Raw genomic sequence first — 25,735 nt, 5'->3', positions numbered from 1 at the left:
CCTGAGAGTGTCCTGTGAGCAGGACTTAGTCATTGCTCCATGTTCCTGGTGAGGAAGCCAACAGGCCAGACGGCTCAGGGCTCCCCTGCCAGGTCATGGCCAAGCCACGGTGGGCCTGGATTTAGACCATCACGTGCTCACCGCATTTCAACCCGAATGGTTTCCGCGGTATCCGCAGTGGTCCCTCATGGGGGCTGCTGACCTCAGATAAGTGCAGGGCCACCCCTCACCCCTTCCCTGTCCTTCCCCTGGACCCTCCAGGGCCCCAGCAGGAAGTGGTGGTCTCGGCCAAGAGCAGGGTGACCCCGGGGTGGGTAGGGAAACCCAGAGGAGGTCAGCTGCCCTGCTATTCTCTGGGGTCTGGGAATTAGCCTCCTGGGTCCTGGCTCCAGCAGGACTGGCGATGAGCAGGCACCTGGAGGAAACCGGACAGATGTGTCACTCAGGTCCCAGTGCATCCCACTGTGTCTCCCAGCGCACCTACCAAGGAAGGGAGGAGCTGTCCTTTCTCAGGTGTGGGAATTCTTGGAGCCCCGACCATGGCCCCCTGCTTCCTGGTTTCCGCACCTAAGACACCACCTCGTATTCAAGCTGTTGTCTGCGGAACGTGGGGTCGGCAGTTGGCGGGGGGCGCCCTCAGGCTCCCGGAGTCCCAGCCTCACTCTCCCTGGACGGAGTTGGCTGTGCACAGTCTCGGCTGCTCTCTGAAGCGGGCGTGAGTGTGCCTCAGGGTGGGGTGCGTGTGCACAGAGCAGCCGCGTGTGTACACGTGCGTATGTATATAGAGGATGACTGTGTGCACGCACAGGTGTGTTTCTGTGAATGTACATGTGGGGGGCAGGTGCAGGCGTGTGCATGGACGTGTGCACACGTGTGTGTCAATGTGTGTGACACCGGAGTGCATGTGTGCAGGTGAGGGTGTGTGCACACCTGCGCCCGTGTAGGCACATGTGCCCAGAGAATGCATGAGCATGCAGGTGTGCCCATGTGCGCATATGGGAATGGGGGAGTGTGTGCAATGTATGAGTACAGGTGTGCGTGTGTGTGCACGCTTGCAGGTGTGTAGCCGCGTGCATGTGTGGGCTGTGTGCATACGTGTGTGCTTGCACGCGTGAGGCTATTGCTTCTACGTGAGATCTTCTTTACATAGCATCCGTGTGATCTGCTGAGGGTCGCAATCCCTCCCATTGAGGGGACGGCTGTCTTTTCTCTTTATCTGCTGGTTTACTTAGTTTGATTTTACAAGAAGCCTTTTTTCTTGATATTTTTTTTTTTCAAGGTTCTTGGGAGGCACCTCCTGTGACCATCGCACAGGTCCGTCAGACAGACGTGTTCCCTCCCATGAGTCCTTTTGTGTTTTCCCGTGGCTACGATGTCACTGACTCCTGTTAAACCCCAGTGGGCACGACGCTAGCATCCTTCACACCCGGCTCCTGAGTTGTGTGGGACAGGAGCCCGGCTCGGGGCCCGTGTGCATGCGTGTGCACGTGTGTGTGTGTGTGTGCGTGTGCGTGTGTCTGAATGAGCCCACCCACACGGGCAGGGGGGTATCAAAGGAGGAAATGCTGCTGGGGGTGGCAGCCCCTGTTGAGGCAGGAACTTCAGGAGCTGGAAGGAGGTTCTGTTTTCCAAGGAGATCCTACCCCCCTCCACCCCCAGGGGTTTATGGGACGGTTGGGCCAAAGCCAGCATAGCCATAGACACGTCATATGGAAAACACCTGGACTTCTCTGGAGAGAAGGGACTTCCCCTCTCTGGGTGAGGAGATGAGGGAGGATTCCGCAGTGATGGGGCCTCTGTGGGCTGGAGGGGGGGAAGTCGAGTCACAGCCCACTGGCTTATTTCCAAGGGGGCATTTGCATGTGCAGTGGGGTTAGGGACGTGGGTGTTAGGGACGGTCCTCTACGCATCCCCCCAGACCGCTTACTTAGTGGCAGCTCTGGAGGTCTAGGAGGGAGATGATCAGAGCAGGGTTTAGGGCGGATGGTGTGAGGGACCGTCCTGCTCGGGTTTGGCTACCAGTGGAAGGACCAGTGTTGACCGAGGTGATGTGGTGCCGCCTTTCCCAACCCACCAAAAATTTGTTCTCCTTATAGGACGAGAGACTTTAACTGAACCGTGAGATGGAGTGCAATTTAGAGGCTGTCCTGGTTAGATGTCCATAAAAATACATTCATTTAGGATATTGTGAGTTAGGGAGCCAGATTGGGGAGAGCGCAGGGATGAACGCCACCTGGGGGGGGGGGAGTTGGGCGCAGCTTTAGGGGGGCCCTGCTTCATTTATGGACTGAACGGGGAGGGTCATTGTGGGGGTGAGGGTCATTGTGGAGGGGAGGGCAGGCGTGAGCTTGCCGGCCCGAGGGGAAGAATTAGACTCCCGTGGTGAGCGGGCCTGTGAGTGAGGAGACCAGAGACTTCTCAATGACCCAGTTGTGTCCACTAGGTCATGGCGGAAGAGTTGGTGCACAAAGTAGATTTTTATGCTTTAGATGCTGCTGGGCAGGGCAGGGAGGGGGGTGGTGAGGTTAGCATTGGGAGGACCTTCCTGCTGAGTTACAGTTTTGACCTTGATGATGCTGGTATTGGGAGGCACTGGGAAGGCTTTGGATGGTGGGGGGGGGGGGCTTTGGGAAAGATAAATGTGCATGGGGTCTGTGAAGGGGGGTTGGGGTGGGGGTGGGGCCAGGTCAGAGGCTGCAGTCGCTGCACAGAGTGTGAACCATAACCAGGACAGTAGCCGTCGGGCAGGCTGGCCTTCATCTTGGGGGTTGTTCCAATCCGGCAGAGAGGTCTCTATCTCTACAGCTTAACTTAGACCCCGCCTTCCTCTAAGACTCCAGGTGGCGCGTCATCACCCTGGCTTCTAATTTTCTTTCTCTTCACTTATTCAGCAAATATTCAGGGACCTCTTGTGTGCCAGGCACTGTTCTTGGGACTTGTTTTCGTGACCAAACACTGCGTAACAAATCACCCTGATCTTTGCAGCTCGAAAGAGCACGTGTTCTCTCAGGCATCTGGGGGGCAGGCATCTGCGTGCGGCGCAGCTGTGTCCTCTGACCCAGGGGGTCTCCGGAGGCTTCAGTCACGGTGGGGACCGGGGTTGCAGCTATCCGAAGGTTCGAGCGGGGCAGGGTCTACTCCCGAGCCCACTCGAAGATGGCCAGATTTAGTTCCTTACAGACTGTTGGATTGAGGGCCCTGGGTCCTTGTCATATGGGACTCTCAAGAGGATAGGTCATATGGTGGCAGCTGGGCTAGGAGAGAGTGTGAGAGAGAGGCCAGCACCGTGATGTCACAGCCCTGGGTATGCTTGGCTCCCGTGTTCACGGAATGCCACACAGCCAGCCAGGCAGGGAGTGCTCTCCTTTTTTTTGTTTTAAAGCAAGAGTAATTAATGTTTGCCACATAAAAAACAAAACAAAACAAAACAAAACAAAAAAACATGTTTTGGGCAGGAGGTACCGAGAGATCTTGGGCTTAAAATAGAATACCATGTGTGTGTCTTGGAGAGAAGTACAAGACATTCTGGCAGATGGCGTGGTCATGCTAAAATCCTCTCCATTCGCTCATCAGCCTTCACACAGAACGATAACCAGAGCAGAGAGCAGAGAGCACATGTAGTTAACACACAGTAAACATCTCATTCCCTCCCAGAGCGATGTGCTGGGCCTTGGGAAGCAGAGGCAGATAGCGATGGAATTGTGTCTCGCGCTCACTGTGCTGGGGCTGGGGAGGCAGCTATGTAAGTGGATTATCGCATCTGGTGGGAGGGGGTTAGGTTTTGGGCCTGAGTTAGTGATGGGGAGCGCACAGAGGCAGGAGGGGCCAACCAGCTTTGCAGACTGGAATGAAAACCCCATCCTCGTGAACACCCCTGACGCCAGGAGTCCACCTGTGGGCCTCAGGGATGGGTGGACCCTCACCGCACCTGTGACTACTGGCCTCAAGAATTGGGTTGTGGCCTCTGGATGACTCACAGGGCTTTTATGGGATTGTGGCTTCCTGCTTTGTGGGAAAGCAAGAGGACCCAGGCTGAAATACTTGCACTTTCCGTCTGTAGAAACCTGCCTTACAGATGACAACCTCAGGGTCCCCTACCCAGCAGTGGCCTTCCCTTGGCAGGGCCAGCATGTCCTGTAGGTGCAAGAGTCCTGGGGCTCATGTCCCAGGATGCTTTTCAGGCCCCACAAAAATGTTCCTATTTCAATTTCTTTTAAATCAGAAGGAAAATGAATATAATACGTTATAGGTATATATATCTACACTGGGTGAGCTTTATGTTGTCCTTCTACCAACACAGTGACAAGATGCAATTAAAATTATTTTCAAATAATTTTTTTTTTCAACAAAGAAAATGGCCCTCTGAGGCAGAAATCACAAGGCAGCCCCAAGGACTGCATCCTCGCCCTTGGTGTGGCCCCAGCCTTGAAAGTCTAGAAATTGTCAAATTCCAGAATACGCAGAGAAGGTCTACGCAGCTTCCAGGCTGGTCCTCGGGAAGGAGCTCGCGAAGGTCCCTATGACACGGCGACACTGTTATGACGTCATAGGGGAGAAAGTAACTGTAAGAGCTGAACACCTTTCCACTGTGGACAGTGTATCCGCTGGTGGTTGTTGCCGTTTTGTTTGTTGATGAGGGAAAGGACTTGTGAGCTTGGCACGTAGAAGGGACTGAGTGAATGAAGGTTGTAACAGTGCTGCACGGACCATTGAAGGATGCTCTGTGTTTTACTTTGCATCTACTTGTAGGAAGTTCAGAGTCTGAATACACAGTGAAAACTAACTAAATCCAGGGCCTCTGAGTGGCCCAGTTGGGTAAGCATCTGCCTTTGGCTCAGGTCATGATCTCAGGGTCTTGGGATCAAGCCCTCTATCAGGTTCCCTGCTCAGAGGGAAGCCTGCTTCTCCCTCTCCTTTTGTTTGCTGCTCCCCCTGCTTATGTGCACGCTTTCTCTTTCTCTCTCTGTGTCAAAAAATAAATTAAATCTTTGGGGCATCTGGGTGGCTCAGTGGGTTAAGCCTCTACCTTCAGCTCAGGTCACGATCTCAGGGTCCTGGGATGGAGCTCAGCAGGGAGCCTGCTTCCCCCTCACCCTCTCTGACGGCCTCTCTGCCTACTTGGGATCTCTCTCTCGATCAAATAAATAAATAAAATCTAAAAAAAATAAAATCTTGAACAACAACAAAAAAGGAAGACTAAATCCGTAGTGACCAAGGAAGAGAGAGTTCTTGTCTGTTCATTTAAAATGGGAGACTCCCCTGCACAGATTCTCGCCCAAAGTCGGGGTCCCTGGGAGGCCACGTTGGGACCTGGGTGGTTGTCTGGCGAACACGGGAACTGGACATTGGCGGGGGGCTGAGTCAGGAACCCCTAGACCACCCTGGTTTCCGTGGTTGACTGGAACTCCCAGGACTCGGCCTTATAGCTGTGCTCACAGCCACGGGTGATTTCAGTGAGAGGAGAAAAGGCAAAGCAGCTACGGAAAGGGGATGGTGCGGTCTCGGGGAAACCAGGCGCGGGCTACCCAGCGCCCTTTCCCTGGGGAGCCCCCCGGAGTGCGCTGTCCAGTGCGGCCTCCGGGAGTCACACACGTGAATGGAGAGGTGCTCTCAGCGCAAAAATGCACACCGGATTTCAAAGACTCGCTGTGAAAAAAGAGCACAATAGCTCATGAATAATTTTTAAAATATTGATTCTGTGGAAACGATAAGATGTGAAATGGATTGGGTTACACGAGCGTCATTGAAATTAACTTTGATGGCTTCTTTTGAGCTCTTTTCTTTTCTTTTAAGATTTTATTTATTCATTCGAGAGAGAGAGAGAGAGAGAGAGAAGGGGAGGGAGAGAGAGAGAACAAGCCGGGGTGGGGGAGAGGGAGAAGGAGAAGCAGGCTCCCCACTGAGCAGGGAGCCCAACACGGGGTTTGACCCCCGGATCACGACCTGAGCTGAAGGCATATACTCAACCCACTAAGCCATCCAGGAGCCCCTCTTTGAGCTCTTTAAAGTGGCTGCTAGAACATTTGAAATAAATTCCTTGTGGGGCTCACTGTCTGCTGTTCCTTCTTAGTGCTGGCCTATGTCAGGTCTTTCTAAGCTGCTTTATCCATGCCCCCCCCCCCCCCAACACCGGGGGAACCCCGCCCTTATCCCACAACACAGGTGGCAGAGTGAAGGCACTGAGAGGTGCTCTAACTTGTCTCCAGGGTGTCTGGCCCCAGAACTCACCCTTTGGACCACCACACACACTCTCTCGCCTTTCGAGATGACACTGTTCTCAGAAAGCTCACCGTGTGGCCTGGGAAACAGGAAATAAATCCGAATATTGTAGGGTTTGAATCGAGCCATGGTTGATGCATGCACAGGCTACAGAGGGACAGAGGGAGTGGGTCTGTTCTTTTTTTTTTTTTTTTTTTTTGAGGAGGCATCCTGGAGGGCTTCTCAGAGGAGGTGACATTTGCATGGGCTCTGACAGTGGGTGGCAGAGAAAGTGGGGAGACTTCCAGGTGATGGAATAGTGCGTGCATGACAGCACAGGGGGCAGCGGTGCCTGGTGCCGTGTTAGGGAAATGCGGACAGTTTGGAATGTCTGAGCAAACTGTAGTCGTGCAGGGGCTTTTAAGGGGGCAGTGAGGCAGACTCAGGGGCACTAGGAGTCTGATAGTCCCCGTTGTGGTTGGGCTGACCCTTATGCTGATGGAAAGACAGACGGTGCTTCTTCAGCAGAGGCACAGCATAATCTGAAATGTGTTTGAGGAAGCTCGCCCTTCGGGTGTGGAAGATGGGTTGGGGGCTGTGGGAGGCGGGGGCAGCAGGGCAGCCTATCATGTAGGAGGCTATTCAGAGGTCCGGGGCAAGATCAGGAGGACCTGGGCATGAGTCACAGGCGAGGGCACGGGCTGAAGAAGGGGGGTCCTTGGCGTGGTTGGTGGATCCCAGGGAGATTGTTGGCGCAATGGAAGGTGGACTCGGGATGAATCCTGGATTTCTTGTCTCGGTGTAGTGTCATTTGTACCTTTCGGAAATCAGCAAAGGGAGGGCACAGACTTGAGGGTGATGCCATGAATAATTGCAGAAAAGACGAGGTCCTCCGAGGGGCCATGTGTGAGATGATTCTGCAGGCGCTGGAACTGGTCATCTAGGGACTCAGACAGAGAGATGGACTGGCCTTTGGGGCTGACACTGGCCCTACTGTGTGCTGGGCATCCTACTAAGCACTCTGCATATATTAGGTCACTTAAGCGCTTAAATAACTTATGGCGTTTCATCCCAATTATACAGAAGAGAATATGGGCTCAGAGAGGGTGACAGCCTTGCTGATGGCCACACAGCTCTTAAGTATCGACAGGGGTTAAACCCTGGGTCTGACTATCTCAGAGGTTATGCTCTGTCTTTTGCCAGGCTCACCAGGACACTGAAAGAGCACGTGACAGGAGCTCCATGAGTGAGGAACATAGAGGCATTGTAGTCAACGTTGAGGGGAAACCAGAATGCAGTGTCCAGGATGCCCAAGGAGAAGAGAGTTTGTAGGAGGGGAAATGCCAGGGGCAGAGTTCTTTTGGGGGGTGGGGGCAGCAGAGCACTCATTGCACTTGGCAGTTGGTGTCATTGGCGACCTTGAGTCAAAGCACTTCCAGGGACAGGTGGGGCGCGGCTGTCCATTGTAGAGGCCAGAGCGGTGGCGGGAGGCGTGGATGCAGAGTTGGCAGGAAAACCAGCTGCCGGGGGCAGAGGGGGAGAACAGAGGTAGATCTTCCTTGGAGGTAATGAGGCAACAGTCCTTCACCTCTGCCGGCCCTCTACACCCTGCCCTGAGCTATGCATTTCTCAACTCCTATGTATTTTAAACCTCATTCTTTTTCTTTTCTTTTTTAAGATTTTTATTTATTTATTTGACAGACAGAGATCACAAGTCGGCAGAGAGACAGGCAGAGAGAGAGAAGGAAGGAGGCTCCCTGCTGAGCAGAGAACCCGATGCGGGGCTCGATCCCAGAACCCTGAGATCATGATCTGAGCTGATGGCAGACCAGAGCCTTTAACCCACTGAGCCACCCAGGCGCCCCCCTCATTATTTTTCTTAAAGAAGCTGCCCCTCCCTCCAGAAAAAGGAATAAGCTTCAGGTCCCGTCAAACCTGAATGCACCCCTGGGAGACGGGGCCTGGATGGAAAAGAGGGGGTTCAGGAGGCAAAAGCGAGGGGGTGGACTCCGGGCTCTGAGATCCAGACAAAGCTTTGCTGATCAGCTGGCCTTGGACAGATCATTTAACCTCAAAGTACTTCCCTTTTCCTTTTCTATAAAACAAAAATCATACAAGTTCCCATCTCCTCAGGTGGCTTGCGAGATTAAGTAAGATAATGTGCATAAAGGAATTAGCGGAGTCATTCACACGTAGCAAATACTCCCTGCCTTTGCAATGATTTCCTGTTATATAATATTCTTATTAAAATGTGTTTTCCTGGTTGGGGTTCTGAGGATTTGTCATTTTCCTGTGCTGGGTTCCTGCCGCAGTCCGTAGATGGAGGGCACGTGCCCTCTTGCGTTCCCCCATGAGCTGTTTCGGAGGATCAGAGTCTGTCCTGGGACGCACACCACAGTCAGGCACCATGACCCAGGAGAGACATGTCCTAGTCTGTGGCCCTTGCAGGCTGTGGGCCATGACCCAAGCCCACTCTCTGGGAACATGTACCGAGTGTCCTGCTGCACAGGCCTGGAGCCACGAGCCTGACTCATTGCGGTTGTGTGTCTCTGCACAGCCCCTGAGGGTGTGCCTGCTGCCCATCAGATCTCCCCTTTGCTCTGGCCCCACTCTTCTTGGGAAACAGTCCTTTATAACTTGGAGCAGGTTGCTGGAGGAGAGGGTGGGTCTGGGATTGCAAAAGGAGCCCCCCGAGCATCTTCCAGGGCAGCCGGCTCCTGGCCAGCCCAGGGTTGTGTGGTGCGCCTGGACAGCTGGTGTCCGTCTGCAGGCTCCTGCCTGCGGGCCTGGAGTGACAGCTTGGCAGGCCCAGACCTTGCTCCAGACCCTCCCCCGAGCCGGTGGGGCTGGGAGTCCTGGACCTGTTTCCTGGGCCCTGTGCAGCCGTTCTCCGAGTGGCCGCTTGATGGCGCTGTGGTTCCACCGGGCGAGGGCGCCGGGGCTGCTGGCGGCCCTGGCTGGTGCCGCTGGTCTCTCCGGGCGCCTGGCGGCTGTGCCCGGCTCTGCTGGCGGCAGGGAGCCCCGGCCACTTCTCCCGGGAGCACAAAGCCTCCACCCGGGGCCCAGCGCCTCCCCACCCACACCCGGCATGGAAGCCACTTGGAGCGTTGGGACTCTAGCCCTTGCCCTTGTCCTGGCCGCGCAGAGGCTCCCGGCCGCTGACTTTATTCTGTGTCCAGCATGTTTCATTTTTTCTTGTTTTGTTTCCTTGCCTGCACCATGTTTCTGCGGTCTCACTAATAGCCATTTACGGGGTCCGTTTCCCCAAGCCCCCCGCCCGGGGGTCTGCAAGAATTACAATTTAATCTAATCTGTGTTCTGATTTTGGGGAGGAACTGAAGGGAGAAATGGCCGGGCTGGCCTGTTTCCTCTTCAAAAGCTTTCCTGTGGCTCTAACTTTGCTCCAAAAAAAATCCTTCTTTGGGGCTGGTGCTTGGGAGGGAAAGGTGTTTGCATATAGAGCGCAAGCCGACTGGCTAGTGGGGAGTGCAAGAAAGGAAGAGGAAGAAAGGAAGCTCTTTAAAAACGGACTTTGTATCTGACTCCAGACCTGCCCCAGGGCACTTTAATAAAACAATGACAAACACAGAGCGAGAACTAGAAAGCACTCATCATTTTTCACCCAGAAATGACTTCTATTTCAGGACCTTCTTCTAAGATAGATACTGTCATCGCACGGATCTGTCCCCCACACGGGATCTGTCGATTCCTGGGTTCGGTTGCCTGCTTTTAAATTTAATACACCGAGTCCTTTTCTCCCTTGGGCAAGCCGGCTCTTGGAAAGCTGAACTCAAGCAGGTCGACTGGCACTTTTATGTGCAGACGGCTCTAGGCGACGTGTCTGCGTGGAAGGGTCTCCTGGGAGCCGTGCTGCCCACGTTTGGGGGAGGATGACTGGACCGCGGCTTCCAGGCAGGGCAGAGCTGGGAAGATGTGGCCCGTCCGGAAGGCCCCGGGCAGCCCCGTTTCGATTTGCAGAGAGAGCAGCCCCGCTGAACTCAGCAGCTCTTGGAACGCCCAGAGCAGGGTGCTCGACCCTCTGAGCTCTGAGCGGGCCTCGCGGATTCTCGAGGCATCTGTGCATGGGCCGGAGCCTCTCCAGGCTGCCCAGGGTCTGGGGCCTGAGAGGTGGGGCTCTGGGGTCACCAATGTAGGCCCTTGTCCCTCTGGAGGATCCCAGGGCAGAAGCAGAAGGCCCGTGTGTGTGTGTTGGGGGGGTTGGAAGGGGTGTCAGGCTGCTTCTCCCCAGTCCGCCCAGGTCCCTCCAGACGGCCCCAGCCGACTGGCCTGTCTAAACCTGGGACCCGGTGAGCTTGTGTTCCCGCCTAGAGTAGCAAAGGGAAGCAAAAAGCGTCAGATAAACGGGCATTGCTTGGTCCCCTACCCTGAGGGCAGCGGGGCACCAGGAGAAGCGAAACATTCTTTTATTTGTCTTCTTTCTCTCTTTTATCATTTTTTCCCCTGCTGCTGCCACCCTGCCTGGCCACCTCAAGGAGGCACGACGGGTCCTGCGGTTTCTCAGGACCCTGGGAAGAAAAGGCAGGGCACAGGGACAAAGAAAACGGAGCCATGAAGGCCCAGATGGCCTTCAGGTCTCCTGTGCCTCTGGTGGCCCTCAAGGCAGGACGGGGCTGGGGAGGACAGCATTCTGCAGCCACACTGACCAGAACCCTGTCTCCAGCTCTGTGTTCGTGTGGGGAATCAGACAACCCTCTCGGCTTTGCTTTTTCTTATCCGGAAAATCCAGAAATGTCCACCAGTCCTTAGCCTTGCTGTGAGGACAGCTGAAGTCCTGGAGAGCACGTTCTTAAAGGCTGGTAGTTCTTTGATGCTTCCCATGAGGCACACACTGGACGAGGGTTTTACCTAGATTATTCTAGTGAATTCTCACAAGACCCCAACGACAGAGGCATTCTCATGGTCCCCGTGGTGGGAAACGGACACCTGGACAGACCGTGCATCCTGTGCCCAAAGTCACCCGGTGTCAAGCACTGAAGCCTGAGCCGGACTCTGACACGATTTGCTGCGTGGCTGTGTCCCCGCCTCCCCAACCTCACCTCCCCTGACGCGGTGGGCTCCTCGCTCCTGCGTGGGGGGCGGCCAGTGAGAGGGTCCCGCATCTCACCGCTCGTCAAGGCCCTGGGGTTTGGACCTTTGCGGGTTTCTTCCTCCAGAAGTCATGGAATCCACTTCCTGTTCCTGAAACTCCACAAGAAACAACCAGCAGCTCTGGATAAGGGAGCAGAGTGTTCGGTAACGAGTGGGCACAGTAGCGGTCATAAGACACGAGAAAAGTCTCCCCCGTATCTCATTTCCCCTGAGGAAGACCATGGCTTCCATGGACTTGTGTGTCTGTGAGAGAGAGAGAGAGAGAAAGAGAAAGAGCATCGTGTGCGTGGAGAATCAGAATCCTCACCCCTGAAGGTGGAAGGAACCAGAAGGTGTGACCCAGGGCATCAGGCAGACAACGGGTCTCCCAGGAAGGAAGGGGCGGGGTGGGGGTGGGGAGAAGCAGAGGAAGGGCAAGGCCTGGGGGGTGACTTCTGGGGTTCCCCCGCCCGAGGGCCTTCTGTCTCCTTGCCACTGTGGTTCCTCAGATCCTTTAGAGAAGAAAAAGGCCTTTCCTTGGACTCTGCTGGGCCAGGCCTCCTGGGCCGGGGCCTGAGGTGACCACAGATGACACTGGAGTGCCAGCGAGTTTCGTTTAAAGCAGAATCCGTCATCCAGGGAGCATGCGCGCCTTCTGGCCCGGCCGCTGGCGAGGGGGACCAGGGTGCTGAAGGCTCGTGGCCTGGTGGGTGGCAGGAGGGAGGCAGACACGTGGCGGGGGAAGGTGGGGACCCGACTCAGCCAGAGGGGTGGGGACCCGACTGCCTTTCTGCTGGGCCAGGTGTCTGAGGGAGGGGACCCGGTGGCAAAGCCATTATCTTTCTAGAGCTGGCTGGCCGGACTGCTGTTTTCTCCCGAGGAGATGCCGTCGGAGGTCTCTTTGCAGCCCGTGTGACAAAGCGTGGGAGAGAGCGGGGTACAGTGTCAGAAAACACACACACACACACACACACACACGCATGCACCGGTTGTTGACAGAGTACATCTCTAGTTGTGATGGGAGGCGGTGGCAGCTCGTGAAAGCCGCAGGTGTCCCCAGGCAGACAGAGATGGTCCGTCGCATCCCCCCGTGTCCCACCCTGAAAACCCACGTGGGGGGGTCGCCACATTCCCCGGACGTTCCCACGGCTAACTCTGTGTTCGCAAGGATTATCACGGTTCTCATGATGCTGGGGGCTGGCCTGGGGATTTACCGACGGGATGGGGACACGGATCTTCGTTTTTGCTCTAAAAACAACCCCGCGGTGGTAGTCCGGGGAAGCGAGAGAACGGTTCTGGGTGGATGTTGGCATTTTCTGTCTGTCTCAGGGGGTGAGGCCAAAGCTCGTTTTGTGTTAGCCTGACTGTCGTGGGCAGGGCCCCCTGTGGGTGTCCCAGAGTCCCATGGGCACCAGCAGGCGAGTGTGTCACTGCTGCTTGTGGCTGGGGCCGGGGATTCCAGTAACGCTGTTCGCGACGAGCCTCAGCCGAGAACAGACACCGTGAAAGACTGCCCCCCTGGGCTTATCGTCAGACACTCCGTGTAAATACCGTAAGTTACAGCTTCTGTTCCTCGACTGCATGCTATGCCCAGATGGTGTTCTGCATAGCTTATCCTGAGCGCTTTCACAATTCTGCATGGTGGCAATTATTTCCATTTGTTGAATAAAGAAGCCTATATTCCGAGAAGTTAAGCAACTTGCCCAATGCCACATAGCTTGTTGAGGGCAGAGCCGAGAACCTGACTCTCCCCTGTCTGCCTCTCCAGAGAGAAAGCAGTGCCCTTCCTGCTTCAGCTCCAGGTCATATCGGGGTCTGGAGGCAGGGGTGTGACCCCCCCCAGGAGGGGCTCCGAGCAAGGAAATGACCGACCTGCTCTACAGGACCCCCTTGAGAGCCTGCTCTGGCTAGAAATGTCCCCTTGGACGGACAGCACAGCCAGCTGCCCTGCTTCCGGGGAACGCGGAGGAAGGGGGAGGTGTGGACTAGCCGTCTGGGCCCAGATGACAGAGGACCATGTGCTTGTCTCCTGAGATTTGATCTTTGCTATCTGGCAGCTGTTCAGAAACCAGCCGGACGGCTACGTGCTGCAGTCGGCCCCCTCTGGGGTTTCGGCCTCCCCATGGGATCTGCAGGCAGGGAAGTGTCTAAGACACAACCCCCTGACCCCGTGGTGACAGCCATGTGCACATACCTGAGCCCGCTCATCTCCGGATGTCGCAAGCAGGAAGAGCTCGCAGCCTTTCCCTCCCCGCCTGTTGACTCGGGTCCGGAGTCGGCTTCCTCCGCCTGGGTCATCCTGCGCCAAGACTCTCTTCTCCTTGGATCAGAGCATGAGAAGCCAAGATGACGCTTGCTTGGGCTTCGGACTCAAGCCGTAGGTGAATACACTTCTCCTGCACCCCTCCCTCCCCCTTCCCGAGTTCCGACACGTAGTAGAGGTCACTCTCTGAAGATCGTAAGTAAGCAGCAGAGTAAAAAGCAGAGCTGGTGTTTGCTGGAGTGAGCGAGGCAGTGGAGAAATTTGCTGGAGCAAAAGGCAGGCTGAGCGCCACCATCCCGGCAGACTGCCCTGGGTGGGGGGCGGAGGGGGAGGTGTGGGTCTGACACCTGTAAACCTCACCCCTGCAATGAGTTCTGGTACGTGTTTTGTGTATAAGAGAACCTCTTATCTGTAGATCTTCCTGGGTGAAACTTATTCGTTCGCTAATTTATTCAACCAATATTTGTTGGGCATGTCTAATCCGCCTGGCCCGGTGCTGTGTGCCAGGGACACCAAGACGCCTGCAGATTTGTGCCCTCGAGGGCATCCTCAGATAGGAGGCAGGACGACCTGGGAGCCAGAAATTACAGGGGTATAATTTGGGGCTAGTGGTGGAAGAGAGAAGTCTGGGCTTCTAGGGGTCTGCCGGGCCCTGTGGGATGCTGCCTGGGGTCAGCGGGAAGACATTGTCAGGAACACAAAAGGCCTTGAAGGATGGGGCCGTCTCCCGGGAGTGTTGCCTGGAGGAAGTGAGGGGGAAGGGCATTCTGGGCAGCGGGAACAGCGTGCTCAGAAGCCCCGAGGTTTAGAAGGGAGAGTTTAAGGAATAGCAACACTGGATCTTGGGGGGCACACAGGGGGTGGGTGTGTGGGGCGCGGGTCTGAGGGAAGAGAACTCGAGACAGGGCAGGTACAGCGCAGAGCTGGGTGCTAGGAAGTCCCGCTCTAAGAAAAAGTTTGCTCTTTCTTTCTGCTGTTAAGACAACCTCCTCCTTCCCCTCTTCTCCCCTTGGGAGAGTTTTTTTTCTTCCTTCCTTTTGTACCCTTCATGTTTTTCTTCGTGGTAACATGAGAAACGTTATGGTGACCGTTGTCCAAGGAAAACTTGACACACATACTGTCTTCTTGGGATGTTATCCCGAACATGTTCATATCATGCGTGGCTTTGGACTGATGGGGTAGGTCCCCTTTCAAGAGTGAGCATAACAAAGGGTGAGTTCAGGGGAGGGCTGGCATCTGAGTTTTGGAGACGTAGCATTTTTAGAGATGACGCGTGTTTTGGGATGGTACAGGGAAATGTGGTTTTAATCTCTTTTCACACCTTCTGTACTCTAGTGCACAGTGGGGTTAGGTTAAGGACCTCTCAGAAAGCATGCTACATATCTCAGAGTTTGGAAGGGGGCTTTACTGGGAGGGCTTTATATAAGGTCGAGGAAGAGGCCGGAGTGGATGGCTCCGAGGGGAGCTTGGAATTGAGATACACAACCAGCCTACTGAAGACATTCTCTTCCCTTAAAGAATTTTCAAGTTTTAACATCGAAATCCTCCTGGGCGATTAGAGACACAGAAAGGAATGGGTATTCTCAAGATGTCTAGCGATGTGGCATGGACACTTCTTGGCAGCCTGGAAATTTCTTGGAAGTCACCTTACTGATTCTCAAAATTCCTGGGAATTCGGCAACCTATTCCCCCGTGAAATGTCACATTTCACAGTATACTCATTGTGTGTTTCCAGTGCCCTCTTGTCCCAAACCCCGGCCCTGCCTGAGAAGTTACAAAGGGTGCTTCCTTCCTGACCTCCCCTCTCTATTAAATTAATTAATTAAAAGGCACAGACCCTTCTAGCCAGAGAACATTCTCCATTTCTTTCAGTTGACTTCTGTGCTCCCAACAAAAATCTTCCCACCATTTGGGTGACTTATGAGCTGTAACCTGCAACATTGTTTCAGGCTTTGTTCTTAACATGGAGGGGCTCCAGAGAGTTCCAGCAAGGAGCTGCGTCTGTTTGTTCAGAAAGTACTTCTGTAGACGGAAGGGAGAGGACCTCCCGTTCTTTTTAAAGGAGAGAGATGGAATGAGCAAGATCGGATGGCCAGGGAACCACCTCCTGCAAGATAATAAAGATGAAAAAAGAAACAAATGTGTTGACAGAGAGTTACTTTGAAACATCTTATCAGCTGCAGGATTTCAATCAGTGTGGTTGGGTTTTTAAGTACAAAGAAAAACCTCACTTGGGGCCTCGATGGCTCCATTGATCTCTTCCACTATCTCTTGGTCCACAGGCATCAGTGAAAAAATATTAGGATATTTTCTCTGTCCCCCAGCCCCACCCCTGTGAGATGATCTGAACACCAAGCCTCATAGGGTCCCTCAGTGCATTGTGCAGACCGAGTATATCCCAAATAGTGGAGGGGGATGGGTGGGCCGAGTTTCCATCTTGTCCTGTCTGCTTTGATGGGGCCGAAGGGTGAGGCCGCTTCGGGTGTCTGTCAGTTTCAGAGGCCACATGTCATTCTCTTTTGCTGTCCCTCTATTTTCCAAATTCTTAGGTTAACAAAGAGCAAAGCAAGAAAGATGCTAGAGTTTATACAGTGTGCACTACGGTGCGTGACTTTGAGAGCTGATTGAAGTGACTAGATGTTTATTTTAGGGTGGTTTCTGGAATCAAAAATGGGAAGGTTGATAGCTTCTTGTCTTGTAGAAACAGTGAACAGACTGACTTTTAACTGCCTTCCTATAAATGAACCTCGCTGCTCCTGGTGTGTGTGTGCGTGCGTGTGTGCGTGTGTTGTGTGTGTACACCTGGGCCCATGCTTCCTGGCTGGCGTGTCTGTTTGTGCACAAACATGTGCAGGATTATAAATAAAAACCACAAGTGAATGCCTTTGAGTGAAACGTGAGGGCTACTCTTTCTATTTTGCGCAGTAAATGAGGCATACAAATCTCCCTCGGAGACCGAGTCCGAGGGGATCAGCCGCTCTGGGAAGGAGCTGGCAGGGGGTGCTGGGGCTCCTGGGGCCTCTGTTTACCTAGCAGGTGTATTTCCCTCTTATGGACTTTATTTTTTTTATTTTTTTAAAGATTTTATTTATTTATTTGCTAGAGAGAGAGTGAGCGAGCACAGGCAGACAGAATGGCAGGCAGAGGCAGAGGGAGAAGCAGGCTCCCTGCTGAGCAAGGAGCCCGATGTGGGACTCGATCCCAGGATGCTGGAATTATGACCTGAGCCAAAGGTAGCTGCTTAACCAGCTGAGCCACCCAGGCGTCCCCCTCATATGGACTTTAAAGATGAGTCCTTCGATGCTCCAAGGTAACGTGGCGTGAGCCTCGAAGACAGGCTGGTCCTTCTCCCACGTGTCTTCCTGTGGGTGACACTTGGAGCTTTCTGAGGCCCCCAGAAGACCTGTCAGAGGGGCCGTGCTGAGGACTGGCCCTAGTGAGCAGGTATAGTACATACAGTGAGCATTGTTTGAGCGCCTAAGGTGTACTGAGCCCCCAAGCAAACAGTGTTACCTCAGCCCTCAGAGGACCCTGGGAGTTAGGTCATATCATCCCCAGTTTACACGTAAAGACAGGTTCCAGGAGAGACGACATCACCCGTGTCCCCCAGACTGAAGCAGGGCCACAATAATAACCGGGGTGGGGAGGCGCAGAGCGAAGCCTGTGCGGACCCAGAGCCATTTCCTGCTGCTCAGAAAGGGGGTCTGTGCTAAAGGAGAAGCTGAGTCAGCGCCTGCTGAATAAACGAAGTGTTGGAGAGGTTGGAGAAGTTCAAATACTCTCTCCAAGTTCATGACCTGGACGTTAGCTGCGCACCTTTAGGCAAGTGATTTAGCCTCTTTGTCTCTGCGTCTCTACTTGTACGACAGGTGGACGCACATCAGCGCACACAATTGTCGGGATGAAACGGGGTAATAATCGCACAGTGCTTGGGCCGGGGGTGCCTCGCACGCACTGGGCGTTTGCGGCGATCCGGGGACGATCGCCCCACTCAGGCGCGGTGGAGGCACGTGGATCAGGAGCGGCAGAGACCAGGCATCACGAGCAGGAACAGCATGTAGGAAGCCGAAAGCAGACGGGGGAGCTAGTCTAATGCAGGGGGGGCTAGTCTGCACGGAATCACATTCCCACGAGGGAAGGCTGACACGGCTGAGACACGGGGTCTGCGACAACCCGTGGTGGGTAGGGGTGACCAGAGGGAGATGGGCCTTGCCAGTAAGGTGTGGCTGGGGCCCGTGGTGTGCTGGGGGGTCTGAGCTGAAGAGGCAGCACATGAGTGCATGGTGTTTGGTTTGTGGGGTGGGGGGTGGCCTGGGAAAGTGAGACAATGGAGCGAAAGGTGAGGAGCGTTCCTCAGGAGCTCAGGTCCAGGATCCCCAAGCAGAGCAAGACCCTGTTTCCTTTATGTGAGCCTGGGTGCGTTCCGTGGACGCGGGTGTGTGGGCCCAGCTGCGTTCTGTGGGTGGGAGAGGAGGGACGTGTGGTCCGGGGTGCGTTCCGTGGTTGGGGGTAGAGAGTGGGGGGGGCAAGGAGTTGGGGGCACCTTCCAAGTTAGGTAGACTGACTGCAAGGCCGATCTAGAAGCAAGATGACTTCGGGAAGGGGGGCAAGATCAGTTGGTGGCGTGAGAGTGAGGGTTTGCGAGTTCAGGCAAGATGAGGGCTCTGGGTGGTCACAGAGGGAGTTGGGCACGGGATGCGTGGGTCTCAGGGAGACCTCTGTGTCTACACCCCAGAGCTGGCCTTAGCCCGTGTTCCCAGGACATAGCATTGTCTGCTGGGAAGCTTTCAGCACCAAGTCTGGACCTCAGCCCCGGATCCTGCCTCCGGGTCTGACTCCGGGTCAAACACATGCTTGTGCTGACCCGAGGGCTGAGCGTGACCCACACCAGGACGGACACTACAGAGAAACGAAAGCATTACATTTTCCAGAAGAAACATTAGCAAGAGCAATGGGGACACAAGAGATGACAGTAGAGAAAAGTACAGAAGACCAAGAGAATGATGTCCCAATTGCACAGCGGGGGGCTCAGGGGTGGAGATGGACGTGGAGAAAGGGAGTCTGGAACCTGCTCACACTCCTGATAGCGGTTCAGGGCTGAGAAATTGTTGTGGGCAACAAGTGTCCTGACTGCAGGAGATACGCTGGGTCTTCTCGGGCGTGCTTCTGGAGGAGATAAAGAATTGCAGGGTGGACGGGAGAAGGTTTTAGTGTGTCCGCATACCCCCGTCGGGCAGGTGGGCTGGCTGGTTTCTGACCATGTGGACATCCGCAGTGGCTGTGGGCGTGTTGTTTGGATGAACACTGGGGTTTTCAGATACAAAGATGGCCCCAGACTTGGGGGACAACTGGAATACTAGACAGTCGGGTTCCCAGTGGCCACCAGGGACAGGGACCATGGCATGAAACCAGCAAGACGAAACTCAGCAATGTTAGCTCCTACGCATTTGCCCAAGGGAAGATTAGGGGTGCGTCTTTGGAAGTCAGTCATAGGATGAAAACATCAAGCTGCAGCAGAGAACCCCAATGTCCAGATAATGAAAAGCAGTGTCCCAGACGGTTGTGGGTCACACAGAGCACCAGGGGCCATTAGTTATTCCGGGGTCCTGTACATTGGAGTGTCTGTGGAGGAGAGCAGGCAGACAGTGAGGGGGTCTGAAAAATCATAGGCATAATAAATAGTTGTCACATCCTGTCGTCCAATCATCTCGGATGTGGAATGAGTGAATTGTCTCAGACGATACCGACAGGGTTTGCTCTCTGAAAGGCTGCCACGTCGAGAAGGGAATGTCCACGCTGTGTCATTCTCTCACGCAGGAAGAGGACATCTCCGGTAAAGTTCTTGAGTGACAGATTTCAGCACGATTCGGGGAGACTTTGGTGAGAGTCTCTGGTTCCCTTTGTCCTGGGTTTCAGTCTGCTGCCTCGCAAGCCCCATTCCAACAGGAAATCGGCTGCCTGATGGGGGTTTTGGTTACTCTGTCGGGAGAGCCAGGATAGGAGGTTGGGGGGGGGGCGGTGGGGGGAGGAAGGTAGGAGCTTGTGAGAATGCACTAACTGTTGATGGGGACCCTTTTATAAAACAACTTGGCTCTCATTAGACATGAAATAAACCCACGGGGCTTTAAAAAAAAATCTATGTGTGGAAAAAAAGTAACCTCTGTGTGTTTGCATGTAAAGAATAACGCGGGGCACCTGGGTGGCTCAGTGGGTTAAACCTCTGCCTTCGGCTCAGGTCATGATCTCAGGGTCCTGGGATCGAGCCCCGCATCGGGCTCTCTGCTCAGCGGGGAGCCTGCTTCCGCCCCCCACCCCCACTCCCTGCCTGCCTCTCTGCCTACTTGTGATCTCTCTCTCTCTCTCTCTCTCTGTCAAATAAATAAATAAAATCTTTAAAAGAATAGCACATGTGAAGTAAGTAAATATTAAATGCAGAACTTAGTTTTCACATACGTAGACATGCAGGTAACTACCATCCAAATCAAGATAGGGAATATTTCCAGCAATCTAGAAGGCCCTCTCTGGCCTGTCCCTCCCCCCTTGTCCCTCTCCCCTCGCCCCAGATGACCGTTCGGTGGCTAACTGCAGTGTTCTGCCCTGGAAAGGAAGGCTTGCACGCTCCCAGCTAGGCGGTCAGCGGACGAGCCCAGCCAACAAAGAAAGAAGGAAGGGCTTCTTGTGGAGATGTGTCTAAAGTGAAATTAAAACAGAGCTACATTTTAAGTTAGAAGGAATCTTGGTGGATCCCAGGACCTTTTCTTGGCTGAGATGCTTGGATACTATGTTTTAAGAAAACTGTTTTGCTTGTGTGTAGACTTTTATCTGGCTAGGTTTCCCCCCGGAGGGTTTTCCTTTCTACTTATCTGACAAGCCATAAATTTCATTTCCTTTAAGGGCAAAACCAACCTTCGAGGGCACTCGCGGCCCAGGTTTTAAAAGCCGGCTGCCCTTTCCATCCTGTATCTCTGGTTAAACACGTTTTCTTTTTCTTGGAGCAGAGGTTGCAGAGAAGGGCCAACGAGACACAGTCCTCTGGAGAGAGCTCCTGCCTGCTTCCCACAGGGGAAGAGGAAGCCACGTCCCAACTCATCCCACCCCCGTATCCCCCATCCCTCCTGCGGGAAGTCTTACTCCTGGGACACAGGGGTCCTCTCATACCGTTTGTCTGTCGCTTGTCCTTTCTTGTTTTGGTTTGTTTTCCTTTCTTGGTTTTTTAATTCATTTTCCTCTGCCTCCTTTAAAGAGTGGCAGAGTTTGGGATGGGGGCAATTGACCTGCTGTGATTCATGTTGATCTTCTAGAGTCCTTTCATTTTCAGGACTGCAGCCTGCTTTTCCAGTGAGCTGCCTGGTGATCAGTTGATGAAATGAAATGAGCAGTTAGTCTCAGAACACACGGGACACTCGAACGCCCTGCGTGTTGTCTCCTTGCCTTGTGTTTGCAATTTTAGAAATGAGGGGATAGGCACCAAGACTTGGATGGATAATGGTCTTTCGAAGGTCTTTCTTGCTTCTTGCCCTGCTGGGAACGAGGTGGTTGAAAATGTAGATTTCTCTTGGAGCATAGAGGTTTCTTTTTTCATTATTTATTTACCTATAATTGTGGTGACATGCTTGATATAAAATTAACCATTTTAATACCCTTTTTATGGATACCATTCAGTGCCATGAAGCTGACAGTCACATGGTTGTACAAACATCCCCACCATCGACCCACAAAAACCTTTTTCATTATGCAAAAACTGAAACTCTGTCCCTGTGAAACAGTAGCTCTCCATTCCCAGTGCCCCCTCTCCAAGTCCCCTGACAACCACCATTCTATTTTGTTTCTCTATGACTTGACTATTCTAAGTGCCTTGTTTAAGTGGAATCGTACAATATTTACCCTTTTTGTGACCAACTTACTTCCCCGAGCATAGCGTCTTCAAGGCTTAGCCACATTGTAGCATGGGTCGGAATTCTCTTCCTTTTCAGGGCTGAGTAATATTCCAATGTGGATAGACCACATACATTTGGAGGATAGTTTTTTTTTTTTTTTTAAGATTTTATTTGTTTGACAGAGATCACAGAGAGGCAGGCAGAGGGAGAGGGAGAAGCAGGCTCCCCGCTGAGCAGAGAGCCTGATGCAGGGTTGGATCCTAGCATTCTGAGATCATGACCCGAGCAGAAGGCAGAGGCTTAACCCACTGAGCCACCCAGGCGCTCTTGGAGGATAGTTTTTAACGCAAGTGCATCATGGATCCAGTCTTCTTAATTTCACGTAAATGGAGCACCTCCTGAATTCCTGACCAGGCACCCCTTACCTTGTGGGGGGACCTCCAGGGGAGGCTTCAGTGTTTCAGACGGGGAAGCAGGAGCATGCCCGGGTGAAGCAGAGGTCTTTGGGGGACATATCCCCTCAAGCTCCTCATTTCCAGTGTTTGTTGCGCAGAAAGCTTTGAGGTGTGGTCTAATACTTTCCTCTTTTGGCAAGCCACCTTCCCTGGCTTTCCAGAACTATGATTAGGATTGTTTTCGTGGGCTTCAAAGCCACAGCCAGTGACGTGGTTTAGGCAGAGACTATTGGCAGGGCTGATGTCCCCTAAGTAACTATTGTCTGCAGGCTTTTAATGTGATGTGTAAGCTGCGTGTGTGTGTGTGTGTGTGTGTGTGTGTGTGTGTTTGAGACTAAAACACTACTTTAAGGGAATTGAAAATACCCAGGAAGGTGAGGAAGCCAAAGGCCAGCTCAACCCTTCTGTTAATTCATTCTGAGACTCCGCAGAAGCTTTTCCTTGGGTTCCCTAGTTTTCTCCTTGGTCAAATGGGAAGAATCATCCTGCTGTCCCTGTGTCATAGCCATCTTCATGGAGAAGGAGCATTCAAAGCCCAGAAACATTTTTTTATTTAAGATTTTTATTTACTTATTTGAGAAAGACAGAGAGAGAGAGAGAGAAGGGCAAGGATGAGGGCACCTGCGCGGCTCAGTGGGTTAAAGCCTCTGCCTTTGGCTCAGGTCATGATCTCAGGGTCCTGGGATTGAGCCCCACATCAGGTTCTCTGCTCAGCGGGGAGCCTGCTTCCCCCTCCCCCTCTGCCTGCCTCTCTACTTGTGATCTCTCTCTTAAAAAAAAAAAAAAGAAGAAGAAGAAGGGCAAGCATGAGCTGGGGGAAAGAGAGGGAGAGGGAGACGCAGACGCCCCATTCAGCAGGGAGCCTGCCATGGGGCTGGATCCCAGGACCCCGGGATCGTGACCTGAGCTGAAGGCAGACACTTAACTGACTGAGCCACCCAGGCGCCCCAAAGCCCAGAGACTTTCAAACAGGGTTTCCCTGTCAGTTGGACTGGAACTCCCGGCCCGTCTCCGGCCCCTTGATCTGTACAAGAAAATGTGAGCTCAGGTCACGTGCGTCGATCTACCTCCTGGTTTCCCTGAAAGACTCGCCTTCCAGATCCATTCGTCTCTTCAGCAAACATTCACTGAACGGGTTCCCTGTGCTGGGCACCGGGTTCGAGAGAGGAGCTGAGCAAAATTTCAGATGTTGTATGTTGATCAAGCTTTTTCTGGGGGAGAAAGGAGAATTCTGTGGCTGTAACGGTCAGGGGTTCATCCGCTCTTTGTTTGCAACCTGCCCCCCCCCCCCGCCTCCCCTTCCACCAAAAAAGAAAAAAATAAAAAAGAGAAAAGCTGAGTTAGACTCCAGACTCCGAGCCGCTCTTTGTTCCCTTTGGATGAGTGTCGAGAGCCTTCTGGACGCTCACAGATATTATTACCTCCAGGTCCTGGGTACAAACAATCTTTCTGTGCCTCTTCTGAGTTTTCTCTGTCAGGGGGATATCGCCGGGTCAAGGATACTCAGGGCTTGATTGGCAATTTGGGGCACTGGGGGTGTGGGGCAGATGGCTTTGGGTAGCTCGTTGGGGCAGGGGTCCCTGCTCTCCGAGAAGGAGACTCTCTGGACTCAGACATTCCAAGTTCTCTTTATAAGTGACGCCTTCCCCTTGGGACTGAAGCTGTGCCCATCACAGCTAGTCCCTAACCCACCCGTCCTGTACCAAGTAAGACTCCCATGATTAATAAGCAGTGGTGGACCTCAAGATGCGCCTTCCTGAGTAGGGATCATGATTGCACCCTGAAAATAAGGGTTGGAGCCGAGATCCATGTGTAGAAACCCTTTTATGAGGTGACTTCTTGGCTCGTACACAGGAGACAGACCTCACTGGGGTACCGCCCAAAGTTATGGAATGAGAAGAAACGAGTGACAGATCACCTGGAAAGTGCTGGATGCACCTTGGGGAGACCTGCCTCTCCGCCCTGGGGCCTCTTCTTCCCCGCTGATGCCATGCAGGAGGTTGACCAGATGCCCCCGTGGCTCTTTGGCTTCTGATCCCGCCACCAGGTTTCTGGCAGCGTTGGCCGGCTCCGCTCTTGGGCACGGCACCCAGGCCTGGAGCACGGTCTCTGGTACATGCCTCTGGGACCCGTTTTGGGAGAGTGTTGAATACACAACCCTGACGACTCTTACGAACTTTCTAGGTAACACTTACTTCACTGCCCTTTTAAAAATGAAAAAGAAAGAACACACCGCTTAGCCGACTCCTGGTAACCGGGGCTGACAGATGTCACTCAGAATTTTATTATTTAAAGCCACAATGATTTTCCAAATAACCTAAAAATATATAATCCAACCTCAAAGTAGTGTCCTGTAACACAGGCCAGGGAACCCTGGAGGAAATGAAGTCAGAATTTTGGCACCCCTTGTGTGCTGGTTCAGTGGCTTTGAACACTTTCATGTCCTCCCATGAGTGCGGGCACATGGAGCCTCTTCGAGTCGCTCGGAGCGGCTGCCAAGCTCTCAGGGAGCGGAGGGTGTCTGGGGCGTCTCACTGTGGTACCTCAGCCAAGGTGACACCGCGTCTGGTCCCCACCAGGAGCTTGCTCCCCATTCTGTGAGAGCAGGCGTGGAGCTATAACAACTGAACACACCTTAAAAAAAAAAAAATGAAGCCCTTTCAACCTGTAGGTCGTTCTGCCGTGTTGGGAATTCAGGCAGGTGGTCGGTACCGGCAGTTGTCACCGGGAACTGAACTGTATCGAGTACCTACTGTGATCCAGATGCCCTTGTGTAGCCCTGGTGTTGTTTATTTCTTCCTCATGGTTATTTAATTATGTCTTCCATATCAGTGATATTTGTCTAAACTGCGCTAACACAGAATCAATGAGAAGTAACACGGCCATCAAACGGCTTTGTGGGATTTACTCTCCCATTCCACAGATGAGGAAATCGAGGCCCGGGGGTTGGTGAGGGAGCTTGCCCCGTGGATGACAGCTAGGGCATGGAAGAACAGTGGCGGGGTGGGGTGGGGGGGTTTGATGCAGGAGGAGGTGTATTTGGGGTTTGGGAGTCGACGTGAGTTTCACGGCTCGCCGGCAGCCTGGCTGCGTCCTGAGCCCGCAGCCCTGAGACGGTGGGTGGGACCAGCGAGCTGGCCTTCTAGGACTGGGAGATGGACTGGCAGAACTGGTCCGGTCTGCAGTGGGAGGGAGGACAGGCACTGGGCCCCGTGGCCTGGGCCCCACCCTGTGCAGGGAGGCGTCCGTCGGAAGCCAGGCCCTCTGTCCCCTGCGGCAGCCCCGGCCGCAGATCCCACTGGATGCTGTCCCCGCAGACCGATCTCCAGGAAGCATCTCCCTCGGCTTCCGTGCCGGGGGAGGGGCAGGGGGGCCCCCGCCAGCTTCTGACTGGCCGTTATTTGGTTTTCTCTGAGTAGAGCTTTGTTTCCCCGAAAGCCTCTGCTGCTGAGGCTCTCGTGCCTCGGCTTAATCGCCGCCGCATGGAGCGCTAGCCTGGTTAAGTCAACACCGTCGGAATATTACCTGTCTGTTAACCTGTCAGAATTGCTTTACAGCCCCCTTTCATCTCCCCCCCATGGAATTTCCCCTGGAGTTTTCTGCCGGCTCTCTGGTTCCTTTCCTCGCTGCCCTCCATCCTGCAAAGCCTCCCCACCCCCTGAGTCATTAAATATTGTCAGAGTTCCGCCACTTACCGCGGCCTTGTTTGCCCAGTGCAGAGAGATTGCTGTTGACTCTGCGATGCGGACCAAGGACACAGGCTCCCGGTCCCAAGAAAGGAACCAGGATGCCTGCCAGGTCGGGGGAGGGGGGGAGCAGGGGGGCTGCGGGTCTGGAGCCGCCCCAGCCTGGGG

General features: G+C 53.7%; 1 long non-coding RNA gene across 5 annotated transcripts in view; it reads left to right on the top strand.

Annotated features, from left to right (window-relative positions):
• The window catches only part of LOC309852147, a 160,777-nt gene that overhangs the window by 30,003 nt on the left and 105,039 nt on the right, over window positions 1–25,735 (top strand). The window contains exon 1 of one of the 5 annotated variants that reach the window (XR_014305098.1): window positions 13,023–13,667. The exons of the other annotated variants lie outside the window; for them this stretch is intronic. This is a non-coding gene — a long non-coding RNA (uncharacterized lncRNA). Of the gene's footprint in view, window positions 1–13,022; window positions 13,668–25,735 lie in introns of those variants that run through there. 5 annotated transcript variants of the gene reach the window in all.

The sequence above is a fragment of the Mustela nivalis genome, assembly GCF_964662115.1.
Source record: "Mustela nivalis genome assembly, chromosome: 17".
Lineage (NCBI taxonomy): Eukaryota > Metazoa > Chordata > Mammalia > Carnivora > Mustelidae > Mustela > Mustela nivalis.
The sequence above is the reverse complement of the archived record's forward strand: the minus strand, read 5'-3'. Positions and strand labels throughout refer to the sequence as shown.